Below are 25,870 nucleotides of genomic sequence, written 5' to 3' on the forward strand. Positions count from 1 at the left end.
GAGAGCCCAGGGGTGCCTTGAGGCCGGTTGTCCAGGGAGAGCGGGTCTCAGGAGCCCGGCGGGGAGGAAGCGGCTTAGGAGATGACACTCAGGGATGAATTCTCCTTCTCCAGGGCCTGCAGCCGGTTCTCCATCTCCAAAGACCATCTACATCCTGTAGATGTCGTACAGGACCAGCTGCTCCAGGAGGCAGGCCGGCTGCCACAGGCTCTCCATCCCCCGCAGGACGCCCGCGTCCCCAGGCAGTTGCTGCTGAGGTCCAGCTCGGGCAGGCTGTGGTTGGCCAACAGGGTCGCGGCGAGGCTGCCGCAGCTCCTGTCACTCACGTCGCAGTCCCCCAGCCAGAGTGACCGCAGCCCGGAGCCGGGCTGGCCCAGGGCTCCCGCACGCCTGCATCCCCCAGCCTGTTGTCGCTTATCTGCAGGTCCAGGAGAAACTTATTTTGGGCCAGCACTGAGCTGAAGTGGGAGCAGCAGGCAGCTGTGAGGCTGCAGGACTTCACCCACAGCGACTCCAGCTGGCAGCCAGGCTCCAGCAGGCTCTCACACGGCAGCCGGGCACCCTCGTCCCCAAGCTTGTTGCCAGCCAGGCTGAGCTCCTTCAGGCTATCCTTGGCCCTGAGGACACGGCACAGGTCTCTGCAGCTCTTGGTGTTGAGGCCACACTCCCAGATCCACAGGGTCCTGAGCCTGGAGCTGGGGTACAGCAGCCCCGGGCACAGCTCTGCGATGCCCACGTCGCCCAGCTTGTTGTTGCCCAGGGCCAGCTCCCGCGGGAGGCCTTGGAGGCCAAGATGCTGCACAAGTCCCTGCTGTTGTCCGAGGTGGCACCGCAGTTCTCCAGCTTGAGCGTCTCCAGCTGGCAGGGGAAGTCCTTCAGGCCCTGGCACAGCGCGCGGACGCCGGCCTCATCGATGTCGTTGCTGCTGACCTTGAGCTCCTTGAAGTCCGGCTTGGTCCTGAGCGCCAAGGCCAGGGGCTCGCAGCTGGCAGATGAGAGCCTGCAGTACTCCAGCTGCAGCTTTTCCAGGCGGCACTGGGGGTCCAGGAGTCCCTCGAAGAGCAGCTGCAGGCCCGCATCCCCCAAGGGGTTGTCGCTGAGGTGCAGCTCCTGCAGGGTGGGCAGGGAGCGCAGTGTGCCAGACAGGACCCCGCAGCCGGCCCCTGTCAGGTAGCAGTTCTGGGAGCTCAACTGGATCTTGCAGGAGGGGCTCTGCAGGGCCTGGAGCACGCGGTGCACGCGGTGCACGCCAGCATCGCCCAGCTCGTTGCTGCGCAGGTTGAGCTCAGTCAGCTCAGGGTTGGCCTGGAGTGCAGAGCTGATGTCCTTGCACCTGGCCTCTGTGAGGCCGCAGTCGTCCAGCCTGGCCGCCTGGCACCGCTGGAGCAGGGGAGCAGCTCGGCCCACCCAGCGTCGCTCAGCTCCTCGCACTGGATGTCCAGGCACTGCATGTCCACACTCACGGCGGAGGTGGGGAGTGGCCTCGGGACGGCTGGCGGACGGTCGCGGGCCTGGAGACCAAGAGCTGGACGGCCGGCTTCATTCTCCAGCGTGCGGAACGGGATGAATGAGTCGACAGCTCCAGCCGCCAGAGTCAGCGGCACTCTAACATTTGAGTCCCTTAAACCATGTCATTCACTTCATCTGGGAATTTTTTTTTTTTGAGCCATACTGTGTGTTACCATTCTGGTGATGAAAATACAATGTTAAACAGGATATTCAGTATCCATGCTCTTACAGAACTTGTAGTAGAATGATGATCACAGATAAACCATCAGCAGATTTAATGCCATCCTAGACTGCAGACATTGGTGTGTCTATTTACATACTACTCTGCTTGAACTTTTTTAAACTCAGCTTTCTTTCTGTTTCTCCATATTTCAGCCTAAGCATCCCTTCTTTGGAGCGTGAATCCCTGGCCACACTGCTTACAGTAGATTCCTTCCTGTTAGTTTTTATTTCACATCTTTGCTTCTTTTGTCACATTATCATAGAATGAAATAATTTATTTCACATTATGAAATCTTTTATGTATACACTCACACATATAGAGAACAAGAAAAAAACACTTGTAGCTCACATGAACCCAACCTTAATGAAATTAAATACTTGCCACATTTGTTTAAGGTCATTTCTTCTTAAGAAATGAAGCATGGCAATGATAGGGCTTTTTTGGAATTTGTCTAGCAAGTTTTCCAGTTTTTACCAGATCCCCCCACCCTTAAAAAGAAGTAAAGCAGGACAAATACGGCTGGAGTTTCCTTTGTAATTCTCTTCAATCTCATTTCCCTCCCAATGTTGTGGGATTAGGACGTTGACATGTATTCTTCAAGATATGTTTCTCTGTTCTTAATCCATATTTATGTAAATAACATATAGCATAATTTTGTGTTTTGTATTATATATATAAGTGGTATGTACATATTGCAAAATTTGTTACTATTATTTTTTTATTTACATTTTACTTTTATTTATTTTTGCTTTAATAACGCATGTTCTGTTCACGCAAAAGGTGCAAAGGACAGAAAGCAGGGGTTTAACTTGGCTGATGAAAAATCAAGCAGGCGTGACATTTCTGGTTTCATGAACAACCTAAAACTAGGAGAAACTTAGAAGTCACAGCTGGTACCACAGAGCACGCCAAACTTCACAGCTGTCTCCTCTCAGGACCTTTGGCTAGGGTGAGAGAAGACAGTGGCCTCTAGTGGACTTGGATAAGTGGCAGATTTTTTTTTTTTTAATTTTTATTTTTAAATTTTTTTGAATCATGGTAGCTGCATCACAAAAGCTCCAATCAAGAGGGTGGTGAAAAGAAGGCACAGATCATTGCAAATACCAGATTTTCTCTTTCTCTTTTTGTAAATATACCATCTCATATAAGCTAAAATTTCTCTTAGGGCAGTGGGGCTGGCTGGCAGGGGAAGGGACAGCTTGAACCTAAAATTGAATATGTAATAGAATCCTAATGGGGGGACAAAGAGCAAGCAGCTCTCAGCCTGAAGCAAAAGAAAAGGACACTTGCTTCTGACTACGTGTAGTACAAACACTAGGGGATTCCGTGATAAAACACAATTAAAAAATCATAAAATTATAAAGCTTGTAAACGAATAATCAGAAATTACATTTTATTAATGGAAAATATCATCAAAAAAGCACCACTATGGACTAAACTGCCTGAGTTTTCATTTCGCATTGAGATCTCAGAGTAGAAAAGCCTTTAGCACAATTTTGCTCTGTGTAAGTCACAAGTGCCAGCCCAGGACTAAACCCTGGGAAAGATTCTCCTCTTGGATGGAATTTGTGTTGTGCTATCAAGACTTTTGTGCTAATCTTTCAAACAGTGACATGTTGAGGCAAACCTTTAATCTTTTGGCACAAGATTATTTTGGCTGGGGCAGAAAATTTGAGCCTCAGACTCAGGATGAATAATGTGACATTGCATTGGTCAAGTATTCATTTTGATTGTAGAGCTTTCTTTATGTCATTCACTTCCATCTGCAACCGAAGCCGGATTTTCTTCTCTTCATCCAACTCAGACAATAGCTGTTTAATCTCTCGTTTCTGCTGGTCCTTCATGTTCTCGATGATGCTCCTCAGCTCGCAGACCTGTGTCCTTAGCTCCCCCACAGCCACCTGGCTGCTGGCCACAGGCTCCATCTTTGGTTTTCCTTCCATGCTGGACAGAGACGGGGAGTTGGCTCTGTGTCCAGCTGTTCCCAAATTGGATGACGGGGGGAGGGTGCCGCCAAGGACAAAGGGGCTGACCCCCCACCGCCTGCTGCCATGGTTCCCGGCTTGGGTGGCAGGGATGCTTTGTTGTCAGACACTTGGGATATGGTAACAGTCTTGGAAGTTTTCTTTGACGCGTCCACTCCTCTGTGCGCAAGTGAAATGTGTCCCTCCTTATCCTCTTCGGGACTTGGGGAGTCGAAGATATCAGGGCTTGAAAGGGATGGAGAGGTGAGGGACTGGGATGGAGGCCGCCTCCGCGTAGCTGTTGGTCTGCTTGTGGTCGGATGACTGAGTTTCTCAGTAGATGACACCACGGAGTCAAAACTTTCTAGGTCGATGTCATCGCTGTGGTCTGAGAGATCTTTGTCCAGGATGCCAGAAAGCGAACTGCCCACCAAGTCAATCTTTGGACCGTCACCCCTGGTGTGCGTCAGTGGACCCACCGGTCGATCTGGCCTTCTTGGGGGCAGTGCACCAGGTCTGCTCAGAGAATTTTAAAAAAATATTTTTATTGCAGTTTAGGTTTTGGGGTACATGTGAAGAACATGCAAGATTGTTGCATGGGTACACACGTGGCAGTATGATTTGCTGCCTTCCTCCCCATCACCTATATCTGGCATTTCTCCCCATGCTATCTCTCCCCAACTCCCCACCCCATGCTGTCCCTCACCTATTTCTCCCCAACAGACCCCAGTGTGTGATGCTCCCCTCCCTGTGTCCATGTGTTCTCATTGTTCAACACCTGCCTATGGTGGCACATATACACCATGGAATATTATGCAGCCATCAAAAACGATGAGTTCGTGTCCTTTGCGGGTACATGGATGAACCTGGAAACCATCATTCTCAGCAAACTGACACAAGAGCAGAAAATCAAACACCACATGTTCTCACTCATAGGAGAGAATTGGTCTTAGGTGGCCGAGGCTTTTTTGGTGGTATGGCAGGAACGGAGGGCTTCTGTAAATCCAGTTGTGGCTCTCTCTCTCTGGTCTTTCTTTTTCTTCTGTTCTGTTGGGAAGCATTTCTGGTCTTTCAGGAGGTATCTTTTTAAGTTCATGTTTGCTCTCAGTGGTACCTGCCCCTTGTGTGATGACAGGAGCAGATGGAGGTGGTGGCTTCTTGGGTCTATTCCCCTCGTTTTCAAAGTCTGGTGGAAGTAACTTCACGAAGTTATCGGGGACCACGCCTCGTCTGCCGTTCAGCTCTCCTTCCCACCAGCCAACGTCAACGCAGTCCTTATTGATGAGAGTGACCATATCTCCTTCTTTGATTGTCAGTTCATCATCATTCTGTGCCTCATATGGAAATATTACTTTGCAGTAATCCTTGCTTTTTGTCCTGCTGTCTATTTCCATTTCCGACGAGTCTGGAGTTGCTGTAGTTGCAGGTAACTTCTTCCCAGTAGTCTCATCTCCCATCATGCAGCCAGCCTCCTCTCTTCAGTTTCACTATTATGTTTTTACGACTTACTAACATTGATAATGAGGATATAATTCATTAATTTTAATGATCATCTACATGACACTCTATGAACGTAGCGAAACCTGTTACTCTGTTCCCTTAGTGCTGGATTTTAGATTCTTCATAGTTTTTTTCAACATTACAAACAATATCGCCACAAATATGGTACGTCTACTTAAGCATATTTACAAGAGTTTCTCTAGGGTATACAGCAGAGATGGGGTTATAGGCTATATATGTATGTATATCTTGAAATCTACCAGATATTGGTAAATTGCTCTTCAAAGTGGTACAAGGATTTCAACACCCATCTGCAGTATGGGATATTTTCAGTTTATTTTATCTTTACCATCAGTTTACTTTGCTAGGCATTTTACCTTTTGTCAGTCTGATGGGTGAAGCAGTATCTTGTCTTAATTTTCATTATTAATGACTTTACACATCCTTTCATATGTTTATGGACCATTTGAACTATACCTTCAGTTTGATATCACAACACTGTATGTGAAGGGTCTATCAGGAACCTCTCCTTGCCCCAATTTGGAGAGCCTTGGACTCTAGATGCTACCATTTTATTGACTAAAGACTTTAAAATGTGCTTCTAAATCTCTCAGCCAAATATTCTGGAGCCGTTAAACACCCTAAGGGGAAAGTGCCTTCAAAACACAGAAATGCCCCTCTGGGTTGCTATGTTGCTTCTGAACTTTGGATTCATAATTATTCACAGTCTTTGCTTTTCAATACCTCCAGCGAGTATACATGTAACCAACCATTTTTAGTTTAAGTAGGAAGTTTGGTCTCAATTTCCTTGCATGTCATTACTGGAAAGGAAAGTCCTAAGTATGTATTTTTATTTTACATAATTAGTATTGTGACTTAGACTTTGCCTATTTCTTACTCTTTTTGATCATTGCCTAGTTTTAAAACATCCTCCCATGTTTATATGTATGTATCTTATTAATTGCATTTTTTTGCCTTATAGCTGTCTTTGGTGATCATCTACCACATTTAATGTTTCCACTCTCCTAATAATAAAAACAAGATTGTCTCTATTGTCCTGCCTTATCAAATACTGCTTTGATAAATATCTTTTTACATATACCCTTTGAGACAGGTAAATCCTCTTGCAAGGCATGTACACAGGAGTGAGAATGCTCTTTCAGAGGCATGTAGTTCAGCGGCTAAATAGTGACAAATAGCTCTCCAGAATGGTTACATCACACTGCAATTCTACCAGTAGTGCATGAGGATTTTCATATCCCCATATTGCCACCAATACTTGGTCTTCCCTAGCTTTTACATTTTTCTTCCAGTATTCCTTTAAATAAGCTTTCTGCTCATTTCCTTCTTTTCTCCTTCTGAGACTCCCATAATTTGTGTACAAGGTATTGATCGACTTACCACCTATGCGGCTTATGACCATTCAACTTTACGACCACAATCGCTAGCCACGACTGCTCCACTTCTGGCAGCGCAAACGTTGCCCAGCTGGGCGTACGACAGTGCGGACCAGCTTCTGGCAGCACTACCATCTCCACGTGCACCATTTCAACTGTACATATAGGCTACTCAACTTACGACCAAATTGTGTTACGACCGGTCCGCGGTCCCGACCATGGTCGTAAGTCGAGCACTAGCTGTATGTGTATGCTTGATGGTATTCCATAGGTCCTTTATACTTTCTTCACTGTTATTTAATCCTTTTTCTTTCTTCCTTTAATTAAACTATTTACATGACCTGTTTTCAAGTTGCTAATTTTTTCTTTTGTATGACCCAGTCTGCTGTTGAAGATTTCCATTAAAATATTCAGTTCTCTTCTTATACACTTTTTGTGTTTTTTTCTTAATGGTTTCTAATTCGCTAGTAAACCTCTCTTTTTGTTAGTGCATTGTTTTCTAATTTTGTCCATCTGTATTTTCTTGCATCTCACTCAGCAGTGTGTGAGATGATGATTTTGAATTTTGAATTTTGGGGAGAAATTTGTAGATCTCCATTTGGGTTGGGGGTTAGTTACCGGAGTTTCCTGTGGAGGTATTGTGTTTGGCTGGTTCATCATTATCTGTGTAACTCTGCATTGGTGTCTATGGATCTGAAGAAGCAAACACCTTTCCCCATCTTTATAGGCTGGTTTTGCAGGTCAAGCTTCTCAGGATGCTCTTGCTGGGTTCCCAGGATGACAGGATTTCTTCCAGAATAGTGGTCAACTGGAGGTAGAGCCAGGTCCCATGGTTTTGCTGGGTCAACAGTGAGGTCTGTGGTTGGCAGGCCTGTTACCTGGGGCTCTAGTAGGCTTAGATTCTGCCTGTTCCCTGGGTTAATTGGACTGCCTCCCAGACCTTGGTCAGTAGGTTTGGCACAGGGCTGAGGGTCTCCTTCAGAGTCCACAGATTGTGGGCTAGTTACCAGATATGTGATGTGGATGGATATGGCTTCCTCTGAGTCCTTAGGAGGGCTCCTGCTGGGTCACCAGGTAGGTTCCTAGGCAGACAGCAGTGGTCCAGATTGCAGCTGAGAGGAATGGATATCAAGTAACAGGGCTGCTTCAGGGCCTGTATACAGCTGAGACCAAGGTCTCCAGGCCTGCCTCTGGTTTATGAATGAGCTTGTCTCCCAGAGAGGGCCTGGAGCCAGTTTACAGTGCTGTTTTAAGATCCACAGTAGGACCAAGGTCAGCTAAAACGGTAATTTTGAACAGAAATCTCCCAGGAGGTCCCAGTGAGGCCAGGGCTGCTCTCAGAGTGCAGCATAGAAGAGCTGGCACCAGATTTCAGGGCCATTCTAGGATTCATTGCATAGGAAAGAAAGTACTCAGTGATCTTTCCCTGTTTATTTTCTTTCGTTGAATGTCAGTACTAATATGTATAGTGGAGGCCATGGTAGAAACAGTAATGACCAGAAACTTAACTATGTATGCAGGATAATAGGATAAATGTGTTCCAAACGAGGGAAAGAGTTTTGTCTTAAAATATCTGATTTTTCAAGAATCTGAAATGGGACAGTGAAAGAGAAAATCTAAATAAATGTACAATAAGGTTTGCAGGAAAGGAAACTATTTCCTTCATTTATAACATTGAATCTGAAAAAAAAAAAACAGTAAATTTTTTCCAGAGCTGGCTATTTTTATGCAATGTTTAAATGGAGATAAATTCCCATTATGTAACATTCATTATGTTACAGTTTACAATTCAGTGGCTGTTAGTATGCTCATGGTGTTGTGTAATTATCACCACTATGTAATTATAGAACATTTCCATCACCTTCAAAAAAAAAAAAAAAGGAAAAAAAAAACACATACATGTTAGCAGTCCCTTCCTATTTTCAATATGTGGAAATACTAATTCATGCATTCTCTGGCAACCACTAGTCTACTTTACATCTTTATGAATTTACCTATTTGGACATTTCATATTAATAGAATCATAATATATGTGACCTATTGTGTGTGTGTTCTTTCACATAGCGTGATGTTTTCAAAGTTCATCCACGTTGTAGCACATACATAGCACTTCATTCCTTTATATGAGTGAACAACGTTGAACAATATTCATTCCAATGTATGGATGTGCCACATATTTTTATCCTTTCATCAGCTGATAGACATCGAGTTATTCTCACTTATTAGCTATTGTGAGTAATTCTGCTATAAATATTTGTATACAAGTTTTTGCAGGAGCATATGCTTTCGATTTTCTTGGGAATATATACAGGAGTGAATCTGTGGGTCATGGGTAACTCAATGTTTAACTTTTTGCAGGGCTGCCACACTATTTTTCGCAGTGGCTGAAACATTTTAAATTCCCAAGAGCAACGTATGAGCATTTCATTTTCTCCACATTTTTGGCAACACTTGTTTTTCTTTCTATATTTAATTTTTAGAACGATAGCCACAGTGGATATAAAGAAGTATCTCATTGTGGTTTTAATTTGCATTTTCCTAGTGTGTAATGACTTTGAGCATATTCTCATGTGCTTACTGATCATCTATGTATCATCATTAGAGGAATGTCTGCTCAATTCCTTTGCCTGTCTTTTAATTCAGTTGTTTATCTTTTTATTGTTGAGTTGTAAGAGTTCTTTATATATTTTGGATCTTTGATCTTTATCAGATATATAATTTTCAAATATTTACTCCTGTTCTAGGAGTTGTCTCTTCACACTTGATAGTGTCCTGAGACATATACAAGTTTTTGGTTTTAATAAAATACATTTTAAAATGTCTTTTGGTTCATTGTGCTTCTGGTGTCATGTTTAATAAAGTATTGCCTAATCCAAGGTCACAAGGACTTATACCTATGTCTCCTTCTAAGAGTTTTATTGTTTTAGCTCTTACATTTGGGTTTGTAATTGATTAGTTTTTTGTATATTATGTGAGTTAGGAGTCCAACTCTAATCTTTCTTTTGTGTTTGGGTATCTCGTTTTCCCATGATTTATGTTGAAAATATTATTCTTTCCCCATTAAACATTCTTGGCATCCTTTTCAAAAATAAACTGACCAAAACTGTGTGGATTTATTTATGGACTCTCAATGTTCTTCCATTGATCTCTATATCTATCCTTATGTGAGTACCATGCTGTCTTCAGATTGCTACAGCTTTTGTGATAAACTTCAAAATCAGAAGGAGTCCTCTAACTTTGTTTTTTCCCCCTTTAATATTGTTGTGACTAATCCCAGCCTTTAGCATATCCAAATGAATTTTAGAATCAGTTTGTCCATTTCCATAAAAAAGATGGTTGCAATTTTTATAGAATTGTATGAATCTGTACATCAATTTGGGGAGTATCATCATCTTAATCTGATTAAGTCTCTCAACTCATGAGCATGGAGCTATTTTGGATTTCCTTACTCTTCCTTTTATGCCAGTGTCACTTTTGGCTCAATTTTAGTTGGCTTAGTCATTTAAAGGTTTATAAAAGATTTACTGCCAAATATGTTTATACAAAAAATAATTTGACTTTCTTTTTGTTAAATGATACATTGGTTTTAGAGTGCTTAACAAGGGTTATGGGATTATCACTTATCTTCTGTTGCAATATGTTTAGATGGCAGTTATTTGATGTTTTGCTAGAATATTTTTCACTGCTTTGTGTTGGCTTTACAGTCATGTTACCTTTTAGAATGTTAATTTGTAAATATTTCCTTATCTTTGTTTACATAAGTGTAACTGAGTATTACTTCTTGACCATAAAACACTATATAGTGAAGTAACCAGTGGCAACTCTTTCTTTTGCCTTCCAAAAATGATACCTTCAAAAAATTTTTAAGTCAGTTTTAAAATCAGGTTATTTGATTTTTTCCAACTGAGTTGTAGGGGTTCCTTATATATTTTGGAAATTAATCCATTATCAGATATATTATTTGCAATTTTTTTCTTCTCATTTCATAGATTTCCTATTCATTTTGTTAGCTTTTTTCTTTGCTATGCAAAAGCTTTTTAGATTGATGCAATTCTACCTCTCTCTCTGTTTTTCTTTTTTTCAGTTTTGTTTTCTGGGTTTTTGGTGTTGTGTCAAAGAAATTATTGCCAAAACCATTATCAAGAAATTTCCCATATGTTTTCTTTTAGTAATTTTATAATTGCAGGTATTATATTTAATTTTTAATCCACTTTGAGTTGATATTTGTGTGTGGTGTAAGGTAAAGACCTAGTTTCATTTCTTTGCATGTAGATATCCAGTTTTCCCAACACCATTTGTTGATGAGACGATCAACAAATGGTGTTGGGAAATTGTGTATTCTTGGGACCCTTGTCAAATCAGTTGACCTTATATGTATGAGGTTATTTCTGGGGCTTTTTCCATTCCATTTGTCTATATGTCTGCCTTTATGCCAGTACCATGCTGTTTTGATTCTGGTAGCTTGGTAATATATTTTGAAATCAGGAATTGTGATACCTCCAGCTTTGTTTTCTTTCCTCAAGATCACTTTGGCTAGCCATAGTGTTTTGTGGTTCCACATACATTTTAGAATTGCTTTCTCTATGTCATTACAAAATTTCATTTCTCCAAAGAATACATACAAATGGCCAACAGATATATTAAAAGATAATCAGCATAATTAATTGTCATGGAAATGCAAGTCAAAACTACAACTATGTATCACCTCACACTTGTTAGGTAGCTATAATATACTTAAAAAAAAACAAAGATAGCAAATGTTAGTGAAGATGTGGAGAAATCAGAACCCCTATGCACTGTTGGTGGAATGAAAGCAGCTATGAAAAATAGTATGAAGGTTTTTCAAAAAAATTAAAAGTAGAACCACCATATAATCCTGCAATCTCACTGCTGAGTATATATTCAAAAGTATTGAAATCAGCATCTTGAGAAGATATCTGCACATCCATGATTGTGGCAGCATTCCTCATATTAGCCAAGAATCAGCCCAAGCATCCATCTACACATGAATGGATTTTAAGAATGGTATATACATACAACTGAATATTATTCAGCCTTAAAGATAAGAAAATCCTGCCGTTTGGAGCAACATCCACGAACCTGGAGGACATTATGCTAAGTGAAATAAGCCAATGATAGAAGGACAAATACAAGAATATTCCACTTATATGACATATCAGTAGTAGTCAAACTAGGAGAAACAGAGAATGCAATGTGGCTCTTGGGGCCTTGGGAGTAGTGGAAATAAGGAATTGTTGTTCTATGATTATAAAATTTCAGTCATGTTAGATAAATAAATTCTAGATATCTACTGTGCGATGTAGTGCCTGTAATTACCAGTATCATATTTTGCACTTCAAAATGTGCTTTATTGTTGTTTCACCAAAACAAAAACAAAGAGACGCAAGAAAGCTGTGGGAGACATTGGATATATCTTCTGCATTGATTATGGTGATAGTATCATAAGTGTTTTCGTATTTCCAAACTGATCAAATTGTACATAATAAATATGTGCAGTTCTTCATAGACACAATATACCTTAATAAAGGTGTTAAAAGATTAAATGCCAAGATGTCTTTTACTATATTTGCTAGGTACTTCATTAACATTATAACAGCTACTTGAGAAGAATGATCAAATCAGAAGAAACAGCCTCCCACAGGTTAAATTTGGATAGGTAAAATGTTTGTCAGTGCCTTCACCATATGCAATATGTTCTTACTCTCAGAGAATGATTGCGCCAACACTTATGAAACAGCTATGTGTGGTATTCCAGTAGAAAGTTTTGCACTCTTCCATTCTTACATTATTGGTTATACTAATAAATCAATCTCATTATTAAGCAGATTTCTGCTTCTTTATGCTTGCTGAAGGCATCTGGAAAGAACCCTAGTAGACACTTGGAACTTTGATATTTCACAGAATGGACTCTTGAACTCAGTCTTCTGAGGTGTTATTCCTTTGTCAAATTTCAGATTGTACCAGTGGCTTGAGGCAGGGCTTCCAAGACTCTTTTTAATTCAGAATTAAATCCTTAAAAAAGAATGCTTGACGCAAGATCAAGCAAAAGAAGAATTACTAGGACTGGAAAAAAAAAAAGAAAAACCTAAGAAGAAAAATTAAATTATGATTATGTTTTTGGAAGATGGTAGGCATTATTTGTATTTTTAATGAATATGAAAAAAGTCCTTTATCTTTCTTTTAATACAATATCTAACTCTTAATTTAGTAGATTTTACTTCTGTGGATTGAATTAAACATTTTAAAATATCTGCTTTGTGTGGTCTACTTTAGAATTTAGAAAAAAAGAACACTTTTACTGAATCTCCTTATTTTTCATGGCATACAGTTATTTACATTATTTAATAAAAATCTGTTTCATTTTAACCTGTATATAATTGGGTACATTGATACAATTATATTAAAGTATGCCTGGTGTGTTAATATTTGAAAATATTCATTTAATCAGGCATGATAAGCCCACTACGAGAGGACTTTAAAAAGTCCGAGCAATCCTAAATATATGTACCCAATATGGGAGCATCCAGATACATAATGCAAGTTCTCATAGATTTATGAAGAGACATAGATTCCTACATAATAATAGTGGGAGATTTCAACAGGGCATTAACAGTATTAGATCACTGAGACAGAAAACTAACAGAGATATTCAGGACCTGAACTCGACACTTGACCAAATGGACCTAATAGACATCGACAGGACTCCCTACCCACAAACAACAGAATATACATTCTTCTCCTCTGCACATAGCAACTACTCTGAAATTTTACACATAATTGGATAAAAGGATCATCAGCAAATTCAGAGAAACCAATATCATACCAAACATAGTTTCAGACCACAGTGCAATAAAAATAGAAACCAATACTAAGAAGATCCCTCAAATCCATACAATTACATGGAAACTAAATAACAAGCTCCTCAATGACTTCTGGGTAAACAATGAAATTAAAGCAGAAATTGAGAAATTATTTGAAATGAATGAGGACAAAGATAAAAAAGAGCAGAATTTCTGAGACACATCTAGAGAAGCGTAAAGAGGGAAGTTTATAATGCTAAACATGCACATCGAAAAGTTACAAGATCTCAAAGTAACAACCTAGCATCATATCTACAAGAACTAGAGACGTAAGAGTAAACCATCCCCACAGCTAGCAGAAGAAATGAAATAACCACAATCAGAATTTGACTGAAGGAAGTTAAGATGCAAAAACACATACAAAAGATCAATGAATTGAGGAGTTGGTTTTTGAAAGAATAGATAAGGTTGGCAGAACACTAGATAGACTAATAACGAAGAAAAGAGAGAAGATCCAAATAAGCACAATCAGAAATAAAAATGAGAGTTTACCACCAACTCCACAGAAACGCAAAAGAACCTCAGAGACTACTAAGAACACCTCTGTGCAAACAAACTAGAAAACCTACCAGAAATGGATAAATTCCTGAAAACATTCAACCTCCCAAGACTGAACCAAGAAAAGACTGAATCCCTGAACAGACCTATATTGATTTCCGATATTGAATCAGTAATAAAATGTCTAGCAACCAGAAAAAGCCCAAGATCACACAGATTCACAGCCAAATTCTATCACATGTATAAAGAAGAAATGGTACCATTCCTACTGAAATTACTTCCAAAATTTGAGGACGAAGGACTCCTCCCTAAATCATTCTATGAGGCTAGCATTATCTTGATACCAAAATCTGACAGAGACGGAACAAAAAAAGAAAACTGTAGGCCAATATACTGAATGTACATAGATGCAAAAATCCTCAACAGAATATTAGCAAACTGAATCCAGCAGCACATCAAAAAGCTAATTCATTTTTGGATGGATGGATTGTGAAGATTTTCTCTCACTTCGAGGGTTGTCTGTTTACTCTGCCGACTGTTCCTTTTGCCATGTAGAAGTTCTTTAGTTTAATTAAGTCCCACCTATTTATCTTTTTTCAAATTATTATTATTGCATTTTCTTTTGAGTTCTTGGTAATGAAATCTTTGCCTAAGTTATTGTCTAGAAAGGTTTTTCCAATGTTATCTTCTAGAATTTTTGTGGTTTGGGTCTTAGATTTAAGTCCTTGATCCACCTTGAGTTGATTTTTGTATAAGGTGAGGATTTTTGCATAAGGTGAAGATTCAGTTTCATTCTCCTACATATGGCTTGCCAATTATCCCAGCACCATTTGTTAAATAGGATGTCTTTTCCCCATTTTATGTTTTTATTTGCTTTGTCAAAGATCTCTTGGCTGTAAATATTTGGGTTTATTTCTGGTTTCCCTATTCTGTTCCATTAGTCTATATGCCTATTTTTATACCAGTACCATGCTGTTTTCATGACTATGGCCTTATAATATAGTTTGAAATCAAGTAATGCAATGCCTCCAGATTGTTTTTTGTTTTTGTTTTGTTTTGTTTTGTTTTGTTTTTGCTTAGTCTTTCTTTGGCTATGTGGGATCCTTTTATGTTCCATATGAATTTTAGGACTTTTTTTCTATCTCTGTGAAGAATGATGATGATATTTTGATAACAGCACAATTTGCAATTGCAAAAATATGGAATCAGCCCAAACGTCCACCAATCAATGAGTGGATAAAGAAACTGGCATGTACATATATGACAGAATGCTATTCAGCCATAAAAAGGAGTGAATTAATGGCATTCACAGCAACCTGGATGGGACTGGAGACTATTATTCTAAATGAAGTAACTCAGGAATGGAAAACCAAACTTTGTATATTCTCACCCATACGCAGGAGCTAAGTTTAAGGATGCAGAGGCATTAGAATGATACAATGAACCTTTGAGATTTGTGAGGAAAGTGTGGCAAGGGGGTGAGGGATAAAAGACTACAAATTGGGTTCAGTGTATACTGCTTGTGAGGCTGGAAAATAGGGTCTGGAGGCAGGGAACATACGGCTGATTCATACTTCAGCTTTAACAGAAAATATCCTCTCCATAGGGCATAGGCCAAGTAAATGACTTTGTAACTTTATTTCATCCTCTTCATTTACTTAGGGCATACCCCAAGCGGAGGGTATTTAAACTACCAAAAATTCTTTAATGGGGCCTTTGAGCCCCTATACTCAGGCCCACTCTGACACTATGGAGTGTACTTTCATTTTCAATAAACGCTTCATTCCTTCCTTGCTTTGTTAGTGCATTTTGTCTAATTCTTTGTTCAAGATGCCAAGAACCTGGACACCCTCTCCCATTAACACTTGTGTGATGGGTGCACCAAAATCTCACAAATCACCACTAAAGAACTTACTCATCTAACCAAATACCACCTGTTCACCAAAAACTGATGGAAATAATTTAAAAAATATATTAAATAAACCTATTCCAAAAAGAAAAGCTAATCCACCATTATCAAGTGGGCTTTATTCATGGTTCGACATGCATAAATCAATAAATGTGATTCACCACATAAACAGAGCTCAGAACTAAAAACAAAAACCACATGATCACCTCAATAGATGCAGAAAAGGCTTTCAATAAAATTCAAAATACTTTCATGTTAAAAATGCACAAAAATCTAGGCATTAAAGGAACATACTTCAAAATAATAAAAGCCAAAATCATACTGAATGGGAAAAAGCTGGTAGCATTTCTCTTGAAAACTGGGATGAGACAAAGATGCCTTCTCTTACCACTCCTATTCAACATAGTACTGGAATTCCTAGCCAGCACATTCAGGCAAGAGAAAGAAATAAAAGGCATCCAAATAGGAAGAGAGGAAGTTAAACTCTTCCTGTGTGCAAATGATATGATTCTATATTTAGAAAAACCCATCTCTCTGTCTAAAACCTCCTGATCTGATAAACAACTTTAGTGAAGCTTCAGGCTACAATACCAATGTATAAAAATCAGTTGCATTCCTATATACCAGCAACATCCAAGCTGAGAGCTGATCAAGAATGCAATCCCATTCCCAATTGCCACAAAAAGAATAAAAGACCTAGCAATATAGCTAATGAAGGAGGTAAAAAATTTCTACACCAGAATTACAAAACACTGCTCAAAGAAATCACAGATGACATAAATAAGTGGAAAGGCATTCTATGCTCATCAAGAGGAAGAAGTAATATTGTTAAAATGGCCATACTGCCAAAAGTAATTTACAGATTCAATGCTCTTCTTATCAACCTACCAATGATATTCTTCATAGAACTAGAAAAATCTATTTTAAAATGGAACCCCAAAATAGCCAAGGCAATTCTAAGCAAAAAGAACATAGCAGGAGACATCATATTACTGAATTTCAAACTATATTACAGGGCTACATTAATCAAAACAGCATGGTACTGGTACAAAAACAGACTTACAGACCAATAGAACAAAATGGAGAGCCCAGAAATAATGCCACACACATACAACCATCTAATCTTTGACAAAATTGACAAAAGCAAGCAACGAGGAAAGTACTCTATTCAATAAATGGTGCTTGACACAAATGTTCATGGCAGCACAGTTTACAATAGCAAAGACCTGGAACCAACCCAAATGCCCATCGATGATAGACTGGACAGGGAAAATGTGGCACATATACACCATGGAATATTATGCAGCCATCAAAAACGATGAGTTTGTGTCCTTTGTAGGGACATGGATAAACCTGGAAACCATCATTCCCAGCAAACTGACACAAGAACAGAAAATCAAACACCACATGTTCTCACTCATAGGCAGGTGTTGAACAATGACAGCTCGTGGACAAAGGGAGGGGAGCACCACACACTGGGGTATGTTGGGGGGAAATAGGGACAGCAGGGGGTGAGGAGTTGGGGAGAGATAGCATGGGGAGAAATGCCAGATATAGGTGAAGGGGAGGAAGGCAGAAAATCACACTGCCACGTGTGTACCTATGCAACAATCTTGCATGTTCTTCACATGTACCCCAAAACCTAAAATGCAATAAAAAAATAAAAAATAGTAAATGGTGCTGGAATAACCGGCTAGCCATATGCAGAAGTTTGAAACTAGACCTCTTCCTTACACCATATGTAAAAAGCAACTCGAGATGGATTAAAGACCTAAATGTAAAACCAAAAACTATAAAATCCTGAAAGATAACTTAGTAAATACCTTTCTGAACATAGGCTTTTGAAAAGATTTCATGATGGAGATGTCAAAAGCAATTGCAACGAAATCAAAAATTGACAAGTGGGACCTAATTAGATGAATGAGCATCTGCACAGCAAAAGAAACTATCCGCAGAGTAAACGGACAACCTACAGAATGGGAGAAAATATTTGCAAACTATGCATCTGATAACAGTCTAATATCCAGCGTCTCTAAGGAACTTCCTCGACAAATTAACAAGCAAGAAACCAAACACATCATAAAAATGTGAGCAAACAACAGGAACAGATGTTTTTCAAAAGAAAACATTTATGTGGCCAAAAGCATATGAAAAAATACTCAATATCACTAATCGTTAGAGAAACGCAAATCAAAACCACATTGAGATACCATCTCACACCAGTCAGAATGGCTATTAGATGGTGGCAATGTTGTGGAGAAAAAGGAATGCTTATATACTGCTGGTGGGTATGTAAATTAGTTCACCTATTGTGGAGAGCAGTTTGGTGATTTCTCAAAGATCTTAAAATGGAATTACTATCTGACCCAGAAATCCCATTATTATGTATATACCCAAAGGCATATAAATCATTCTACCATAAAGACACATACATGCAGTTCATTCCAGCACTATTTACAATAGCTAAGCCATGGAATCCGTCTAAATGCCCATCAATGGTGGACTGGATAAAGAAAATGTGGGACATACACACCATGGAATACTATACAGTCACAAGAAAGAAGGTGATCCTGTCCTCTGCAGCAAAATTGATGGAGCTGGAGACCATCATCCTAAGCAAACTAATGCAGGAACAGAAAACCAAATACTTTATGTTCTCACTTTTTGTGGTAGCTAAACATCGAGTACACGTGGACATAAAGAAGGGAACAACAGACACCAGGGCCTCCTTGAGGGTAGAGAATGGAAGAGTGAGGATTGAAACACTTCCTATTGGGTACCATGCTTTTTATATGGATAATAAAATAATTATATCCCAAGCCCTCATGGCACTCAGTTTACCTATATGACAAACCTGCGCATGTATCTCCAAACCTAAAATATAAGTTAAAAAAGAACAATCTTTGGTGAGGGGTGACTCTGAAAAAAATTACCAGAAACTCAAAAATAAGGTAAAAATGATGGTTGCACATTCTTTCAACACTATCTTGGAGTGAGGGTAACTTAAGTATTATCTAGGGTAATATCCTTAGTTCATCTCATTGTTTATCATAAAGATTCCAAACTTACTAAAGTTACTGGTTGACTTTTATCAAGTACTGATATAAATAATTTCTGTCCAATGGAACAGAAACCTAAGATTTTTACCATATTTTATGTCAACCAGTTTTATACCTAACATGTCACCCTTATCCTAACATGTTTTTGTTTGTTTGTTTAATTGTATGTAAATATCTTAGCTTTTTATACACTCTTTGAATTCATAATAACACCCTACTGGTTATTTCTTTGATATGTGTGTTCTTTTTATATTTGCTTAAGAATCATGGTTTTATCTTTTTAAAATTATGTTTTTATCTAAAATTTGTCAAAACAGAAAGTTACCACGGTTGGCCAGGTGCAGTGGCTGTAATCCCAGCACTTTGAGAGGCCAAGGTTGGTGGATTACCTGAGGTCAAGAGTTCAAGACCAGCCTGGCCAACATGGTGAAATCCCATCTCTACTAAAAATACGGAACTAGCCGAGGGTGGTGGTACGTGCCTGTATTCCCAGTTATTCAGGGCACTGAGGCAGGAGAATTGCTTGAAACCCGGAGGTGGAAGTTACAGTCAGCCAAGATTGCGACCATTGCACTCCAGCCTGGGCAACAAGAGTGAAAGTCCGTCTCAAAAAAAAAAAAAAAAGAAAAGAAAAAAGAAAGTTACCACAGTTCATAATACTTATCTGTGAGCCCAATATGAATTATAAAATATTTTATAGGAAAGTGCTCTTTAACTTATACACTTTGATAAAGGCATTCCCTTTTATTTTCAATATTTTGGTTTTTTATGCCTGCTACAGAGAGGCAATTTAATTTTGCATTAAGCTGCTCAGTAATCTGGAAAGAGTATTTTGGGACAAGTGTTATTCAAGTGTACTGATGATGAAAGTCTTTTGTTAATATATTAACAGACTTTGAGTAATCAGAGATCATTTACTGGACCGGACAAGTTTCCTCCTGTCTAATTAAGTACACATTAAATCTTGGCACAGATTTTTTTAGGCAAAACTTTGCTCAACAACAACTTGAATCTACATAGAACCCTTGCCTTTAGTATCTTGAATATTCTTTGCTATTGTATTAATTCACATGCCTAAATTTTACAAGGCGCCTGAGACTAAGTGAAATGCACAAAGATATTTCTCACATTATTGTTGTTTAAGTGGCTTTTTATGTTTTAAAAATTCTTGGCCGGGCACATTGACTCACGCCTGTAATCTCAGCACTTCAGGGAAGCCAAGGCAGGAGGATCATGACGTCAAGAGATCGAGACTATCCTAGCCAACATGGTGAAACCCTGTCTCTATTGAAAATATAAAAAATTAGCCTAGTATGGTGGTGCATGCCTGCAGTCCCAGGACTTTGGAGTCTTAGGCAGGAGGATTGCTTGAAACCATAAAACGGAAGTTGCAGTCAGCCAGGATCCCACCACCGCACTCTAGCCTGGCGATGGAACCAGACTCAGCCTCAAAAAAAAAAAAAGATTCTTAATAAAGATCTTTAACAATGCGTCTACTTTGCATTAAATAATAATCAAACATCCCTTTGGGGGTATGTGAAACAGATTAATAAATCAACCCTTCACCCAGACATTCATGCATAGATTTGCTTTTTCATTATAAATCATCTTTTAATTTTCCTTGTTACCACAGAAATAAACAAGAAAGTTGTTCCTGGAGAACTTTAAGAACACAGAGATTTGTCTTTTGTGAGACAAGCTCTAAGCATAACAGAAGGCTAGAAATGGAAAACTGAACCTCACCTCTCAGATTTTCTTATTTATTTATTTTTTAAAATAGAGATGAGTTCTCATTGTGTTGCCCTGGTTGGTCTCCAGTTCCTGGGCTTGAGCAACCCTCTATGCTCAGCCTCTTGAGTAGCTGGGACTATAATTGTGAGCCACTGCACTGGCCCAGATTTTAATATTTTTTGGCTTGTTTTAAATTACAGAAGACATTTTCATTGTGAAATTAAACTCTGTGGAAATATGTAAAACATGTATTCTTCCTCCACTCAACCATTTGAATCTGCTTAAATGACAATTAAAACTTTGCTAAGTAAACTTGGCCAATGATGAAAAGATATTATTTTAATTTGAGATTATAATAATTTTTTAGGACTGCCATAACAGAATACTGCAGAGTCGGCGGCTTACCATAACATAAATTCATTCTCTCTTGGTTCTGGAGGGTGGCAGTGCAAAATCAAGGTATTTGTAGGATCACGATTCCACTGAACGCTCTAAGAGAGAATCTGCTCCATGCCTTTCTCTTAGTTTCTGATGTTGTCAGTAGTCCTTGGTGTTCCTGTGTTTGTCTCCATCGTCACACAGAGTTTTCCTTGTGTGTCTGTCTGCATCACCTTTCCTCTGTACACATATCATTTCTTCTGATAGGACACCAGTCTTACAGGGTTAAGGACCCACACTACTCCAGTATGACTTCATCTTAACTTACATCTCAATTACATCTGCACGGACACTATTTCCAAGTAAAGTCACATTCATACGTACCAGGGGTTAGGACTTCAACATATATTTTTGGGGGATACAACTGAAACTATAACAAAGATCATTTGTATTTACCTTTCTAATAATTGTTAACAGTTTCTTTTGCAAGATAGTGGTCATGATTTCCCACTTAAAGCTCACTGAATATGAAATGTACTTTTAAACAAGTTTTGCTCAAAGTCCCAATAAATAACCAAATGTTTTTCCTTCTCATTAGTTTGACTTTGGAAAAGTATCAAAATCTTATTCCTTAAAGTGTTTGTGAAACATTAAACAGCTCAAACCAGGTTTGGGTCAAAATGATTTTTCTAGCTTATTTTTCCTACTAGCGTGTGCGGACACCTTAGTGTTACTCCATGTCACCTCTAACTTTCTACCTACAGAAATCGGCTCACTCAGGCACTGACACACTCAATCACTCCTTTGTTTTCATGAGTGCCCACAACCTCCCAGCACTGTGTTGGGTGAACAGGCTGCACAGATATGATTAAGATACAGGTTTGGCTTTCAAAGAGATATGAGTATGTGGATGATAGTAAAATAAATCATTTTCAAAGTGTAGAATTGTGTAAATGTGGAATAGAGATATGTCTCCTAAATCATTTCGTTAAGCACGAAGAAGAGAGCTCAGCTCTGCACAAATGGGTTGTGAACCTGGGATTCAGGAAAAACTTGCTTTCTTCTTCTTGCCATTGCCTGAAGATGACTATCCATAAGGCAAATCAGAATTACTATCTTGCTTAAAACGTTTCAATGACATCGATCAGCAAATGAGAAATACTGTTTTAGCTTTTCACTGCCTTGGAAAAATCTTCTAATTTGTCTCACGTATACATTTTTTAATTTTTTCAAAGTATCTGACAATATATGTCCATGAAGCAAATTTTTAACTTTGTAGTTGAGTCCAAAGTTAGAAATTAAGTCAGAGTTAGAATTTGCTTCATGTGAATTGAGTAAATAAATATAAAATGGGTTTGAATAGGGAAGATTAAATGCAAAAAATTGACACTCAGGACAATTATAAATTCATTCATATATTCAATCAAATTCCAAACAAGACATAATTGACTATGGGGATAATGAACTTCAAAGATTCTAGAGTTTTAACTTGAACAAATAATGATCTCAGTAATTCCATTAGTCCATTCTTGCATCGCTATAAAGAAATATCTGAGATTGGGTGATTTATCAAGAAAAGAGGTTTCCTTGGCTCACAGTTCTGCAGGCTGTACAGGAAGCATGATGCTGGCCTCTGCTAGGATTCTCGAGAGGTGAGGCCTCAGGAAACTTACAATCATGGCAGAAGGCTTAAAAGGGAGCCAGGCTTCTAACATGGCGAGAGCACAATGAGCAAGGTGTGGGGGAGGTACTACACACTTTTAGATAACCAGACCTTGCAGAACTCTATCACGAGTACAACAGCAAGGGGATGGTGCTAAACCATTAATGAAGGATTCACCTCTGCGATCTAATCACCTCCCACCAGACCCCACCTCCAATTCTGGGGATTACAATTCAACAGGAGGTTTGGTAGGGACACAAATCAGTAATACAAGAAAAAGTGAAAACAGAGAAATGAAAATACATCTGCCATAGCAGCTTATTAAAACATTTGATTAAGCTACAGTAATTCAAATATTTGAATCCTTATGAAAGAATAGACCAGGTACTCAATGGACTAGAATAGACCATTTAGAAACTAGCCTTAGTATGCATGATAATTTATTATGTGATAAAGGAGGCACGGTTTGTTTATTTATTTATTTATTTTTGAGACAGAGTCTCAGTATGTCGCCAGGCGCCAGGCTGCAGTGCAGTGGCGAGATCTCGGCTCACTGCAACCTCCACCTGTCTGCTTCAAGCAATTCTCCTGACTCAGCCTCCTGAGTAGCTGGGACTACAGGCACACACCACCATACCCAGCTAATTTTTGTATTTTTCATAGAGACGAGGTTTTACCAGGATGGTCAGGATGTTGGCCAGGATGGTCTCGATCTCTTGACCTCGTGATCCGCCCGCCTCAGCCTCCCAAAGTGCTGAGATTACAGGCGTGAGCCACCACACCTGGCCCAGAGGCATGGTTTATTAGCAGGAAAAGATTGAATTGGTTAATCAATGTTAATAGGACCATTAGAAAGCTACATGGAAAACAAGTCAATTTAAATACTCACTTACTCACCACCCAATAAACAAGAAAATAATTTGAGATGGAATTAAATCCAAAAATCGGAAGCAGGATTTCACTTCCACACAGGCAGGATTTCATCATCACAAAAACTCTTTAATGCTACCCACTTACAGTCACACCCATAAAAGAAATCATACAGATTGTGACCTTTTGAGATTGGCTTTTTTTCCCATGCAGCCTAACGCTTTTGAGACGCACTCAAGTCCTTGTGTCTGTCAGTCGTTTGTTCCTCTTTGCTGTCCAGCAGAACCAGCTGTAAGGATGAGCCACAGACTGCCAAATCGTTCATCTATTCATGGACCTACTGTTGTTTCCAATGTTTGGAAAAGCCGTTTTCTTTTTCCTTTTTGTGGGTTAATTGACATTTTTTTGAATTCCACTTTAATTCACCTGTAGTGTTTCTGGGTGTACCTCTTTGTATAGCTTTTTTGCTATTTAATATGCTATGGAGAATAGATACATATTCAAGAAAGGGAATATGATATTGATAAAGAACAAAAGAAAAGATAGAGTTATAAATGCCATAAATTTATTCAACATACAAATTTTATATATTTCCAATGATCTTCCCTTCTTTCTCTTACTGTCCTCTCTCGGTAAGTCTGTTCTTCATTTCTGAAGAAGTTCATCTGATGAGGTCCGTAAGTTCCTGTTTTCAAGCATTTCCTTGTTGAGATTCTAAATAGTAAAAGAAAAGGGAGAAATATAAGGGAAATTCTGTGACCTATTTAAGAATAATTCTTTATATTTCAGTTATAAATATTTGAACTTAGTAACTTTTAATGATAGGGATGTTCTCCATTTTTTTTCATATTTAAAAATAGAGAAGCAAAGATTTCATGGCAAATTCTGTGTCAAAGATGAACACTGTCAATCATCCTAAAGGAAGGTCTTATAGATCACACCTTTCATGCTGTGCTATATGCATAATTACAGTGACAAATTTCTTGACTTTAACTAGTGTACACTTAGAAATATCCTAGAAAGGCTATCAGTGATGAATTTATCACCATTGGGTATAGAATGGAAACTACATATTAGATAATTTAGTTTTTATATGTGGCAAATTCTTGGATTCATCTTCAAACAGGTCACCCAAGACACCAGTAATTCTATTTAACTTGCTTTTTTTTTTCTGAGAAATTCTATAATACATTTGAAATATGGTACATCAGGGGATTTTAGGATTTGGAAAGAATACATTCATCACAAGAAGCAGCCGTATGCAGAGAACTGAGATGCTTATTTATTTTGAAGTTGGGATTAGTCTTTACTGTTTAACTGAAATGCTTATTTAGTTTCTTTCAATTGGAGTTAGATTGAACCACTTATACTTTACCAGCACTGCAAGGGGCATTGTATTCTTCAAAGGTGAATTCATCTGAAACACAGAAATTATTGGACAGAAAGAGTGAAAACATTCAGGCATAAGCACCTAAGATGTGAATTGTAAATAAACTGTGTAAGCTAAGAAAGAAAGTAGAAAGCCTCACTATAGAGCCAATAAAAATGACTTCTCTATTAAGCTGTTTGGGCTTGGTGGGAGGAAACTAAAGGAAATCTGGCTTGGGAACAGAATTGAGAGGCCGGGTACCCAGGTGGTGCACCTGAGTGTAGTTACAGGACTGTGTAGATGCTGCGTTCTTCTCATTGGAATTGCACCTTCCTCTCTGAACCTTTCCTTAATCAAAGAAGAGTTTTAGCACTACCATCGTGCTACAATGCTGGTAATTTTCTAGCTCAAAGCCATGAGCAAATGAAAGTATTTCCTGATATATTACAAAGTTCCCCAAATGCTGTGAGCCGAATCGAAGCACAAGTCAAAACCAGATTAAATTTTAGATGTCACGTCACACATCAGCACTGAGACGTTTGTTCAGTTACTGTACTGTTCTTATCCCTTTGGAATAATTCAGCGCAGGACAAACAACTTTGTAGGGAAATTTAGATAGAATGGACCTCTCATTGCCTTATGGTCAATGTGTAAGAATGACTCTAAGACTTGTTTGCAGCGGACGTGAGAGGTTAATATACAAGAACATGATTATCCAGTGCCCACAAACTCACTTTTTTCCTCAGTGAAAGATTGTGAAGTTTTGCGTTAGTTAAGGTAATCCTTTACTAGATTTACTAGTTAGTTAAGGTAATCCTCTACTAGGTAATTCTTTACAGTGAAAGATTGTGAAGTTTTGTGTTAGTTAAGGTAATCCTTTACTATATTAGTAGTTTTTTTTTTTTTTTTCATTCCAAAG

The 25,870-nt window shown here is 38.9% G+C and overlaps 1 long non-coding RNA gene and 2 pseudogenes across 3 annotated transcripts; all 3 read right to left on the reverse strand.

The window, feature by feature from the left end:
- Window positions 1-6: 6 nt before the first annotated feature.
- LOC108291870 lies at window positions 7-2,871 on the reverse strand (annotated as a pseudogene). Its single transcript, XR_001820071.2, has 2 exons — window positions 2,837-2,871; window positions 7-1,620 (listed from the first exon to the last, which is right to left on the reverse strand). The product of XR_001820071.2 is annotated as a ribonuclease inhibitor-like (transcript).
- On the reverse strand, window positions 2,727-5,153 carry LOC108291875 (annotated as a pseudogene). Its single transcript, XR_001820073.2, has 2 exons — window positions 4,643-5,153; window positions 2,727-4,227 (listed from the first exon to the last, which is right to left on the reverse strand). The product of XR_001820073.2 is annotated as an SH3 domain-containing kinase-binding protein 1-like (transcript).
- An 18,977-nt stretch (window positions 5,154-24,130) lies between these two features.
- On the reverse strand, window positions 24,131-25,254 carry LOC108291876. The gene is made up of 2 exons (XR_001820074.2): window positions 24,958-25,254; window positions 24,131-24,296 (listed from the first exon to the last, which is right to left on the reverse strand). It is a non-coding gene; the product is annotated as an uncharacterized LOC108291876 (long non-coding RNA).
- Window positions 25,255-25,870: the final 616 nt, after the last annotated feature.

The sequence above is a fragment of the Cebus imitator genome, unplaced genomic scaffold (assembly GCF_001604975.1).
Source record: "Cebus imitator isolate Cc_AM_T3 unplaced genomic scaffold, Cebus_imitator-1.0 Scaffold469, whole genome shotgun sequence".
NCBI classification, from domain to species: Eukaryota; Metazoa; Chordata; class Mammalia; order Primates; family Cebidae; genus Cebus; species Cebus imitator.